A 12,418-nucleotide genomic window follows, 5' to 3' on the forward strand; every position below is an offset into this window, starting at 1 on the left:
TTAGAGTGTAATTTCATTGCTGTACCCCTAAATGTTCGTGTTTCATCTCCAGTTCAACCTCTTCCAGGGTGGGGGGTCTAAGGCACTAAAGCTGTAGCTAGACTAAGGGAGCATGGAATAAGCCCACCACTGTAATGTGCAGAAGCTGCACTTCTCCAGCTGATGTCCTGTTTTTTTTCCAGCTAACAGAGCTGAGCAGCTCCTGCAGCTGCAAATGAGGGTATCCAGTCCCAAGATACACTGAATCAATCAATGTGCTGTTCTCCTCTGCTGGCTTAATAACAGTTAAAAACTAAGAAAACACCATGTCTTGCCCGAACACCTGCCTCATTTGCCTTCCTTTCAGCACAGCAACAACCCCCACCATGGACTAGCCCTCATTTGGCAGCTTCGGGGGAAGCACAGGTCAAATTCTTTTTCAACAATGAGCTGTAACCCTGTGATCTTTAATAGGATTATACTGAGGGAAAAGGACAGGACTCAGCCTTGTGATTGCAGAGCAACTTATGATTCATGGACTGTGTGGGGACATCTTGGACATGGCTGATGCCTTCTCCTCCTTGCACTTAGATGTCTTTGCACAGAAACATGGGGTTTGTTCGGCTGTCCCTAACCTCAGTTCCTACATGCTGACCCTACACGGTCAGCACTGTCCAGCTGCCTGGGGCTGGGCCAAGTCCAGAGGAAGGATGGAGCAGCCAGTGGATAACAGAAGTGACCAGCCATGCTCTCTCTGGCTTTGTGCCCTGGGGTTAACTGGCTTTCTAAATGAATCACAGTACAATTCATTCTTAGCTCCTAACCCTTCAGCTCTTTCTGCCTTACAGCTCTCCCCAGAAGCATACTTTGGTGACAACATGCAAGCTGGAATGTGCTGCAGCACTGGGGACTCTCAGAGGAAATCCTGGGAACAATTTCTCTTTTCTCCCACACGCAACTCTTGGGTGAAATTTAGAGGACTGGTGCTATTTTTGGAGCCCCTTTCTGGCTGAAATTGGCTAACAAGTTTAATCATAAGGGTGACAAAGAGGGTGGCCTACAAGATTCCTATGGAAGTTCCACAAGAAACAGGTCTAAAACATACCTAAAATTAGGTGAAGTGTGATGTGTTAGGAAGCAGGGCAGGTTTACAAGACAGAGACAGAGCATGTGCAGCAGAACATGCCCCTCTCCCAGGGGCATCCTTCAGGACCACCTTCGCAGCCAGTCTATTCCAGCCCTCAGCTTGAAGCTCTTCCCACTGTTTATGATGGGCCAGTACTGAAGGATAAAGACCCAGGCACAGCTGAATCACGCATTTGCCACCTCCCACCACCACTAATGCACCATACACCACTTAGGAACGAAGGTTTGGGGTTTCTAGAAATAGAGTGAAATAAAATATCATGTCATCTGCCTGAAGATTCAGCAGCCCACATGTTCTCCCACACACGCTGCTATGAAGGTACCATACTGGTGCTTTGGGGCAGTCCTTGGGCTGCTGCTTTGGGAGCAGATTAGATTCAGGCTCCAGCTCCTGAGCACAAGCGTGCTGCAGAGAGACAAGCACTCACACCAGTAACATTATCAGGGGTAGTGGTCCTTTCTGCATCAGGGCAACCCCTGCAGGAGATCAGGACAGAGGAGTGTCGTCAGTAATATTACAAGTACAGCTTCTTTTTTCTCTCACAGGAACAGGATGATCTTACTATAACCAAGGCTGAATTCAAGCCCCTCTTTGCAATACACCCCATCCCATCACTGCAAAATACAAAAGCTGGTAAATAAAATTCCTAATGTATCCTAGCAGGGAGAAGAGTTTCTTCAGAAAGTGTCTATTTAGATAATCTCTTCAGTGCTCAGATACCATGGAAATTAGTAAAGAATAACATCACAGTGAGCCTGCTGCACTGCAGCTTTATGTATCATTTGCTGTTGCCAAGATTAAAACTCTTTTGGGGTCTCTTCCCCCTGGCTTGGCCCAGTAAGTTGACATATTTTGCAATTATTTTTTACTTTCCACACATTTGACCATCATATTGTTTCTTATCATCTTTCCTTTCCCTGAACCTACAGCTCCTTGCTGTCCCCTACTCTCCAGGAACAGCTTCCAGGTAATGCCTCTTCCCTCATTTGGTTCCTGCATGGGGATTTTTCTGAATACAGATTTCAGACTATTTAACATTGCATATCTCATAATCGCTCCCTGATTCCCTTGTGGTCTCCACTGGTACCTTGTGGCCAGCTATCCTATATTAGCAGAATCTTGGGCAGTTTTAAAAATGGCTAAGTCTATGTCAGAACCAAGGCAATTTGAATCATCTTTGATGAACTCTTTTTAAATACTTTATTGAGACTCAAATATATTCCACCTTATCACATGCTCCTTGAATCTACTTTGCTTGCAATTCTACATGGTAGATTCATTTAAAATTCATTTTGCTGAAGCATATGCACATTTGCTAGACTGCTTATCCTATATTCGGAGGAAACTGCCTTTTAGGCAAGCTGCTGGGAAGTCTGAAGACCAAAGTCCAAAAGGGTTTACTTCACACCCAGCCCCTGCAGTGGTTCACTCATTAGAAGCAATTTCATTTCAGTCTCCAAGTTTGTGCTGCCTTCTGATGGGTCACAGGCGTGTTAGAGACTCTCGTTTTCTTCTCCTTTTCTGTGATCAGTCAACTGTGATTGCAAGCTCCCAGCCTCAGTATTTCCCTTGCCAGAGTCCTGCAGGAATATCTGATTTCTTCCCAGCCCTGGCAACTATTGTGGAGCTCAATTCAAGCAGATGGGCAGCATGCAGAGGACCTGCCTTGTGGGATAGATACTAGGCTACAGACTTCCCTGGACAGTTTTCTAGCATATTAATCTGATGACAAAGAAGTCATGCATTGTTTGTGCACTTTTAAGTCATGCGTTTTTAAGTGATTGAGGTAGGAAAAAACATCAGTCCAAGAACTTAGGAAAAAGCTTTGGACTGTCTGTAAATATGTGCAAAATATTATTTATTCAACCTTGCTGAAGATTTTGGGCTGTTTTTCTCTGTTTTTTTTAATATCTGTTATTCAGGGAGTAGCCCAATTCAAAAACCTCTCTAGATGTAAAGAAATAACAGAACAGACAGAAATAATGGATGACTTGGGCTATATAAACAGTGCATTAGCAAAACACGTGGTGGGTCCTAGCCCAGAGGTGGCTGCCATGAGTACCTGCATGTTGAAGTGGCAGCTGCACACCCCACAAGGTGAGAGGTATTTGCACTGTGCTTCCCTCACCTTGCAGATTCCTGATCAACCCAACTGTGTTTGATCCCTGACCTTTGTAATCTATTCCATGTGCCAGCATCCACATTTGTAGATTTTCCTGAAGCAGGTATCTCTGTGCCATGCAAGGTCAGGGTTTGTCAAGAACACGGGTATCCTAGTTGGGAAGCAATAGAAAGACTGAGAGGGTTGCAGGTGGGAAGGTGTTTAAGTGTAGAGAAGAGCAGATCAAAAATACTCAGATTCAAAACGGGGTAAGGGTGAACAATCAGTGACAAAAGGACTCTGCACCCATGCAGACATGACTGGTGATGTACCACAGTCAGTCATGGAAGATGACCTTCTAAATACCCCCAAGTACTCTATTCTTCACCTACAGCAATTCAGGGGATTCTGTTTGAATAAGCAGATTTGTAAGTAAACACCAACTCCCCCAACCAGCTACTGCAGCAAGTGTTTAACAGGAACTCCTGGATCCTGAGAGCCCTGGTGCCCTTCACCCCTGCCCCCAGAAACACGACACATGCACCAATGCAGGGATGTGTCTTTCAACACATGCCAAAAGTGTGTCCCCAAACTATCTTCCAATCATCTACTGTGGCTTCTAAAGCAATAAAAATGCAAACGAAAGCTTTTATGCTGTAAGCATCTTCAAATGCTAGAGCATTTGGACTATTAACCTTCTTACTTTTGGATGCTGCAAGCATTTAAAGATCTGCCTGGCTAAGCACCCTTTCATTAGCTAATGTAACTGGAAGTTAGTGGAGGTAGATGAACAAACTAAACACAATGCAGTGAATGACTGCAAAAAAGGTCAAGGTGAACTGCTAAAAACAAAGCAGCTTTATTTTGCAATTTCTCATCAAAACTAACATTGATTACATGTGTTATTTCTCCAAAGAAAGAAAATTTCTCTGTTTGTGCTGACATTTTTCTCCTTTTTTTTTTTTTACTGGGGTGGTTCAAAGAATAATTTCTATCACTCTGCCTATGAGGCAGGTTTGAAGATTTGTGGTGTTGTCTCCTAAGCTGTTGGCAAAAATTGAATCTCTTACAAACAGAAGAATAAGGCTCAAGGGGGTATATGCTGGTAGCACAGGCAAGTGATGACAAGAAAGACCTGAGAGGTTTTATATATTATGAAGAGCAAGGACACAATCACCAAAATACACCAGGATTAAATTAGCATTCAGGGGTAAAGATAGGAAGGGAAAATGTGGAGTTTGAGGAAGGACTTCCTGGTGGTGAGGTATACAAAATTGTCTCTTAAAAGTAATGCAACAGAAGCTCTACTCCTTGGTATATTTAAAATTAAGCCGGACAAAGCCATAGTGAGTGAATGAGAGATAATAGTTCTGATCTAGCAGGAAGGCAGACTTAGGCTATTTTCATCCTCAACTGCTTGGATCTGGCTGTTAGCATGATTGTTTCCAAGCAGAAAACTAAAGTCTTCACAGAATAGCAGGTAGCAGAGAGCTACACCTCAATCTACTACCAGCTCTGGCAATTTTAGGACTGTTTGCCAAACAGATCTATGAAGAACAGGAAAACACATGAGGACTGAGACTGTTTTTGAACTCTATGCTAAATCCAGAAACATCAAACACAAACCGAATTTCTGAAAATAAAGAATGCATGAGAGAGAAATTTAAAAGAACTTTTTTACTTTGCCTTGTAAATACTGATAACGCATCTCTTTTATTTTCTGGAGCCAGACTAAATTAGGCAATTTATTACAGGAGATGATGAAAAAAGCTGCACTCTTGTGGCAATAGAAGTCAGGGCTGGGCTGTGATGGGTTCTACCACTGATTTCCTGCAAAACCCAAAGTCACTTTCTCTACCTTCCCCAGAGCAACCCTGATAACATGACAGTGGATAGGACTATTTGCCAAGTTTGCTTCATCTTCTGCTTCTTGCTCAAATTCCTCTGAAGACAAATCTCTCCCATCTGGGCTAAATATTAATCACTCACAGAAGCAGGGACTTCACTAAAGTGTGGTCAGCAAAATCAAAGCCTACTACAGTGAGATTTTAATCTAAGTATTAAAACTCCTGAAGGCTAAAACAGCTCTTTTGCAAAGCTTCTCAGCCAGGTGCTGAGTTTCAGGCAGTCTTAACATGGTGGCAAGCCAAGAAGTTGGGTGGGAGGCAGGGTCAATGGAAGCTCACTGCAACCACTCACAGCAGGATCTGATTGAAGGCATGATGTGATACACTGTGGGTCTGTACCTGTTGCACATCTGGTGGATCCCTGATCCTGCCTTACAAGAGACAACCCTCAGCAAAAAAGGAAATTGTTGAAAAAGCCTGCCATAACTCCTGAAGACAGCAGGCTTTTGAACTGGCACATTACAAAAGTGACCTACTCATTTCATGCACTTGCTTCAACAATGGCTGAGAACTTCAAGGCCAGGCTGTGCAGCAGCAGCAGCACACCATCACACAGCCAAGGGATACTTAGAGATCAGAATCCAGCAAATTAGGCAGTCCTTTTGCTGCCTGTTTCTGCTAAATACTGAGACTTGCACATGGGTAGGACATGATGGGAGGGAAAAGACACAGCAAGTTGGGTTTGTGCTGCTGCCAATGACTTATCACAGGAGGTCTTGAGACCTTGGTCAGAGTCATCCCAAAGCTGTGGGATGAAGCAGCAGCTTCTGATCAGCAGCAGGTCTCACAGACCAGCCAGGCTGACAGTATCACTGGCTTTACAGGGAAAAGACTGGCAAAATGGAAGTATATTTTATGCTTGACAAATGGTAACTACTAACAGTGATTGTCATCACTTTTTCCTCAATCCATACCTCCAAGTCTCTGGCTTACATTGCAATCTGGTTAATGCTCAGAAGGGAGAACCAGTCACACACACACACTCCCATGTATTTTTCTGGGAAAAGTCACACAGTTGTAACAGGAAAAATGGGACAGAGTACTGAAACATTTCTCAGCTACAAGCCCTGGCCAAGCAGGGAGAACTGTGAAATTATGGAACAGTTTTCAGGCAGAAAGGACAGATCCCAGTTTCACGCTTTGCTCAAAACTAGGTTACATAGAGCCTTGGAGAGCACACTGTAGGCAACAGTCTTGAAGGGAGTTCAGAAGACAAGCAAATAGAGCAACAAAAATTCACCATATAGACCCTTCATTCAAATTTCCTGAAGTTCCACAAAACCATGCATGAGGAAACCTGGTTTATGCAGTAGAGGTAATTTTGTCCATACCATATCTGTGCTTGTTCTCCTGGAAAACCATCTGGCAGCAGCCGGTACTGTGTTTTCCACTTGGCTTTTATGGCTGAAAGATTAGAAATACATATTTGTCATATATATTGGCATTCTTATTACCTCTGCAATTAATCTCACTACCTCTCTTGGCTAAGCAATTGCTTTCTAAAGCAGCTGACTGTACCCAATTAAGGAATAAGCTGGGTATATGAAATCACACATTCTCTCAGGAAAGGGAATTTTAAACTAAAGTTTGTATTAAGTGAGGTTGGAAGGAAATCTATCCTGGCTTTTATCTTAATGGCCTTTTGAATGTCACCTTTCCATTTAGATCCTCTTGTGATAATCAGTGGCTTCCCACTAACACAGAGGCTTTGGCAGCTCTTTTCATAACACCTGTCCCTTCAGGCAGCACTCTAATTCAGGCAGTTTGAGTGTCTATGCAAAGAAAAGCAGTGCTTATTAAAAAGAGCACACAAACTTCATCCACTCTGAGCCTTGTACATTAACCCCTGGTGAAAAGGATTTCCAGTTACTCTTCATGGAATTGGAGGCTCATGAATACAGAAAACCCAGCGGATCAGGCTGTTACTTATGCCGTGTCCCCTAGCTTTCCTCTAGGACAATAGAAAGCCTCAATTAGGAACAAAATAAATCAGTAAAATATCAGACAGTAAAATGATCAGACATCAAATATCTATGTGAGAATTATTGATGGTGCATGAATAACTTCAGAGTCACAGAATGGGTCAGGTTGCAAGGCATGATTTGGTCCAACCTTAATGCTCAAGTGGGGTCATCCTAGAGCACATGGCATGGGATTGCATCCAGGTGGTTCTTAAATATCTCCAGTGAGTGAGATTCCACAACCTCTCTGACAGCTGGTACAGTGCACGCTCACCCACAGAATAAAGAAGTTTTTTTTCCTTTTGTTCTGCTGGAATTTGCAGCACATCAGTTTCTGCCCATTGCTTCTTGTCCTATTGCTTTCACAGAGAAGAGCCTGGCTCCATCCTTTTGGTACCCTCCCTTCAGATACTTAAATACATTGATGAGGTCCTACTCTCAGTAGTCTCTTCTTGAGGCTGAAGAGGCCCAGCACCCTCAGTCTTTCCATGTAAGAGAGATGTTTCAATCCCCTTTTCCTCTTTGTAGCCCTTTGCTGGACTGACTCCAGGAGCTCCCTGTCCATTTTGTACCGAAGAGCCCAGAACTGAACACAGCACTCCAGATGTGGCCTCACCAGGGCTGAGCAGAGGGGCAGGATCACCTCCCTGGACCTGCTGGCAGTGCTCTTCCTAATGCAGCTCAGGATGCCATTGTCCTTCTTGGTCACAAGGGCACTTCTGGCTCATGGGCAGCTTGTCCACCAGGCCTCCCAGGTCCTTCTCTGCAGAGATGCTTTCAAGCAACCCTCCAGAATGAGGTACTCTTTCCCTTCCCAGGGGCTCGTGTGAGGCTCAATGGTCAGTAGTTCCTTGGGTTCTCCTTCCTGCCATTTTTGAAGGCTGAAGTGACATTCACTTTCTTCCAGTCCTTTAGGCACTCTCCTGATTGCCACAAAGGTGATGCTGAGTGGCCTGGTATGGTATCTGCCAGCTCTCTCTGCACTCATGGATGCATCCTGTCTGGGCTCATGGACTTGTGGATGTCCTCTAGCCCAATCCTCTTCAGCCAAGGAAAAGTCTTCCAACACTCCTTTACCCTGGGTTCACAGGTCAGGGTTTCCTGATGGCTGGCCTTGTCAGTGAAGACCAATGCAAAAAAGGCATTCTTGCCTCTGTTATCAGGGCCAACCCTTCATTTGCCAACAGGCCCATGTTACCCTTAATTTTCCCTTTGTTATTGATGTATCTTTTCTGCTGTCCTAGACATCCATGGCCACAATTAATTCCACATGGACCTTAGCCTTTTTTGTCTTATTTCTACTTATTCTGTCACCCTTTCTATATTCACTCTAAGTGGCCTGACCTATTTATTTTCCTTTAGAAGGGTGCATCCATTATGGTTGCACAGCATTACCAGTCCTGTCTGAGATAACCTCTCTGGACCATTAAAAATTCTACATTCAACTGTTTCTTGAAGGTAATTTTCTTCCTGTTCTTTCTACAAAGACAAAACAGCAGGTACTGCCTTTTATTAATGTATCCATTTTAATATGTCTGCTACAAGATCCATTAAAAATGCACCCTCATTGGTAGAAACAGACCTCTTTCTTCATCCTGTCTTAACACTCTTAACCATCACCTCCTTCTATGACTTCTGAAAAATACAACAAGTAGGCAATGCAGGATAGGCTGTAAATCTTTTTACACTCCCTATCCAATTGTCTGCCATTACAAAAACAAGTTTCCAGGGATGAGTGCTTACCCCAAAGGCGGCAGTGAGGCAAAGGAAGAAACACACACGTTATTCCTTCAGGCAATGGTATGGTCAGTGGCTGCCCCTCTTTCTCTTCACAGACTCACCTGAGAGTGATTGCATTGATCACTGACAGCTGCGGGCAATTAATCTATCAGGGGCCTATTTTAGCAGTGCTTTGAAGCACACAGCATTTGCAGGGCCCCTCACCCAGCACAAACTGATGTAGCTTTGTTGCAATGTGATGGTCTGGCCTAACACAAATGAAAAAGTAAGCATAGCTGCATGTTGAATGGAAAGATCAAGCTGAATTGCAATCTAATCCTTCCCAAATACTGATGTGGAAGCACAGTCCCAGCTTCGCAGGGCACAGACAACCACGAGCACTGAGTTGCTGATTAAACAAATAAACCGGCTCTGATGAGCAGAGAAATGCTGAACTCTTCTATCAGCAGTTCACTGAAGCAAGCCCTCAGCACACAAATAAACAGATGCCAGATGTCCTCCAGAACTGTGCAATAATATCAAGAAAAATTCAGGTGACGGACAGATGGATGTCTAAAGCAGTAAAAAAAAATTATCTATTTCCTTGCACCACTTTAGAGCAATAAAAGAAATACATCTGACACAAAAACTGGCCAGGAACACTGCAATGTTGCACTTCTGCCTGCTTCCTGCCCATTTTAGTTCATCAGCAAGATTGTCATGAAGGTCAATGCATTTTAATAATGACATCCAGAGAACAAACAGTTCCCAAATTTCAGTAATTGCTTTGTAAAACCTCAGGACAGGATTCCCATCCATTCACAAAATCGGCATTTTGTGGGAGAACTTTAAATTGTGTGAGGGGTTCCATGATAAGCTTATGATGAAAACTCACCAGCTGCAATGTTCATTGCTCTTTGCAAGGAGAGCAGAGCATTTCCTGCTATTCCTATACAAGGGAGTGAAGCTCACCCTGCAGCACAGCAACCCTGCACTGCTGCTTTCACCTGCTGCCCCTCAGCCCCTGGCTTGCCTCATCCTGGGCTGTGCCAGTGCAGCTCCAGCTCACCCCTGCAGCTCCAGTGTGTTGTCTGTGTGGAGTAATGAATATATGGGCTCCAGTCTTGCACTTCTCACTGCACCTTGTGGCATAAATTATGGCAGCATGATACCACCCCTTCCTGTCTAGTTGTGCCATGTTCTTTCCCAAAAGATTTATTGCCAAATGCTTTCCTTTTTTCTTGGTATTAACATGCTGTAAACATCAATTTATCAGAAACTGTCACCAGCATTTGATCTAGCCCTTGGCAACAGTGTCTCTCTAAGAGATCTGCACTAGGTATCAGCCTGACACATTACTCTTTGGGGTTTTTGAAAGGATTTTTATATGATTTGAGATATGAATCACACAGGTATGTGTGGGTACATCATTATGTCACCCACAAGTGGCATAAGTAACCAGTGAGAAGAAGTACAATCTCAGTTAGCAAACCTAGGAATTTTACAGGTGGAAATAAATCATCCCTTTCCAACCTCAGCTTTCAGGAGAGCACAGCTGTGAAATGACACCTTCAGCATTTATCCACGTGGAAGTTGTTAGCCCAATTTTCCAAATAAGCTGTCACCTTGGAGCAAGGGAAAGAAAAACCTATCACCCTCAGACTGACAGACATACAGACTTACTCATTGGAAGCGTTCGTACCTGACACGTCCACATGGCCTCTGTTTTTCTTACTCATTGGCATTTTGTTTTAGTACAAAACATGACAACAAGGATAAAGTACCATTTAAAAGACCCTGGACATTTGAATAGGTTCAAATCTTCCCATCAAATGAAACAAATGCATGCTTGCATAAGTCTCATATACAGCCCAGACTGAGGGAACAGAGTCCTTATTCTTTTGATGAACAGCTTGCATTATGCTTACATCATGTTTAAGTCAGCCTTATGAAGTCTGATGACTTTACCTACAAGGTATTAGATATATATTTAGCTTAAATTGACAAAATGCATATAAATGATTTACAAATCCTAATACAACTACATGTCCAAGCTCATGCAAATCATTCTCCATCAGCAGAACAGTACAAGCATCCTCATGCACAGGAAGCACATTTTTTCTGTCTTTTGCCTTGTGATATAAGCACTTGATGCAAAATGTATGCACATATGGGTATGTATGCAGATGCAGCATTGCTGACACAGCTTAGTTTACAGAGATGCATGCACCTGAAAATTGCACAGAAATGAACTGACAGCTTTCTGTGGCGCCATAATTCATTATCCTAGTGTATGTCTAGTGGGACTCTTAATGAAACAAAGATCTAATGGGGGAAAAAAACCCCCAAAACATCTCTAGCTGTAATATCTCTATCATTAAAAATGTGGTATCTCAGTGCACAGACAAAATGTAGGATCCAGTCCTGACAGCTATCCAGCCTGGACTAACACCATATGCCTTGCAAGACCACCTGTGTTACCCAGCAACCAAACGCCCCTTCTCTAAGAGAGCCAGAGTTTGGAGATGGTCACAGGAACCATTCTCATCTCCCTGCCTCCATCCTGCCAATGGCTGTCAAGATGCAGGTGGGTGCCTCCAACTGGATTGCAGAGAACTGCTGGGCAAGGCTCTGACTGATGAAGTTGCTCATGTTGAGAAGCTTTCTGTTCAGCATTGAGCTTATCGTGGGTGGAGGTTTGAGCTACTGGTGCTCTGCTGCTCCAGAGAGAGGAGAAAGCTTTAACAATTGCATTAGGAAGCCTCTAGTTTTCCCTCCAGCATCTACAGCATTTGCTTTAGAGAGGGTGTTTCCTTACCCTCAGAAAGTACATTTGGTCCTGTAGGAGACCATCATTTTTATAAGATATGCAAAGAAAAGCAGGGAAGTAGTTAACAAGCTCAGTCTACCAAAGCAGAATTGCATGGGTCAGGTGAGGGCTTGTTCATACTTCCACAGCACAGCTGGGAGCTCCTCAAAGAGAGAAATTGCAAGAATAGTTTGTACTGAAAGTGAAGGCACCCTGAGCATGGAGGCTGTCATGACACTGAACACCCTTCTGATATTCAGCTTAGTTAAAACTCATTAACAAGCCATCAAATAAAAAAGGGAAAGTATGTTACAGCACTACACCAAGGAAATATTGGTTATATTCCAAAAGTGCTAAAGGGTTATGGCAGCAAAGTACAGCAGGGCTCAGCAAACGCATATTCAACTAAATTGCATCTGTGGGAAGGTAAAGAGGATGATGCCTGAGGGGAAGGATGCCATCCAGAGGGACCTGGATAAGCTCAAGATGAGCCCCTGTCAACCTCATGAGGTTCAATGAGGCTGAATAATAAGGTTAAGTGCAAAGTCCTGCACTTGGACTGGGGCAAGCCCCAGCATCAATACAGGCTGGGGTGAAGGATTGGAGAGCAGCCCTGAAGAGGAAGAGGTCTGGGTGCTGGTGGAAGAAAAGCTGGACATAATGGACAATAGTGTGTCCAGTATGACCAGGGCAGTGATCTCCTCCCGTACTCAGCACCAGTCAGGCTGCATCTCAAATCCTGCGTTGAGTTCTGAGCCCTTCCCAACAAGAAAGACATTAAGGTGCTGCAGTGTG

At 43.8% G+C, this 12,418-nt stretch overlaps 1 long non-coding RNA gene across 1 annotated transcript; it reads right to left on the reverse strand.

Annotated features, from left to right (window-relative positions):
• Positions 1-2,176: 2,176 nt before the first annotated feature.
• On the reverse strand, positions 2,177-8,898 carry LOC132075022 (uncharacterized). The gene is made up of 3 exons (XR_009418698.1): positions 8,839-8,898; positions 6,466-6,538; positions 2,177-3,399 (listed from the first exon to the last, which is right to left on the reverse strand). It is a non-coding gene; the product is annotated as an uncharacterized LOC132075022 (long non-coding RNA).
• Positions 8,899-12,418: the final 3,520 nt, after the last annotated feature.

The sequence above is a fragment of the Ammospiza nelsoni genome, chromosome 6 (genome assembly GCF_027579445.1).
Source record: "Ammospiza nelsoni isolate bAmmNel1 chromosome 6, bAmmNel1.pri, whole genome shotgun sequence".
Classification (NCBI taxonomy): domain Eukaryota; kingdom Metazoa; phylum Chordata; class Aves; order Passeriformes; family Passerellidae; genus Ammospiza; species Ammospiza nelsoni.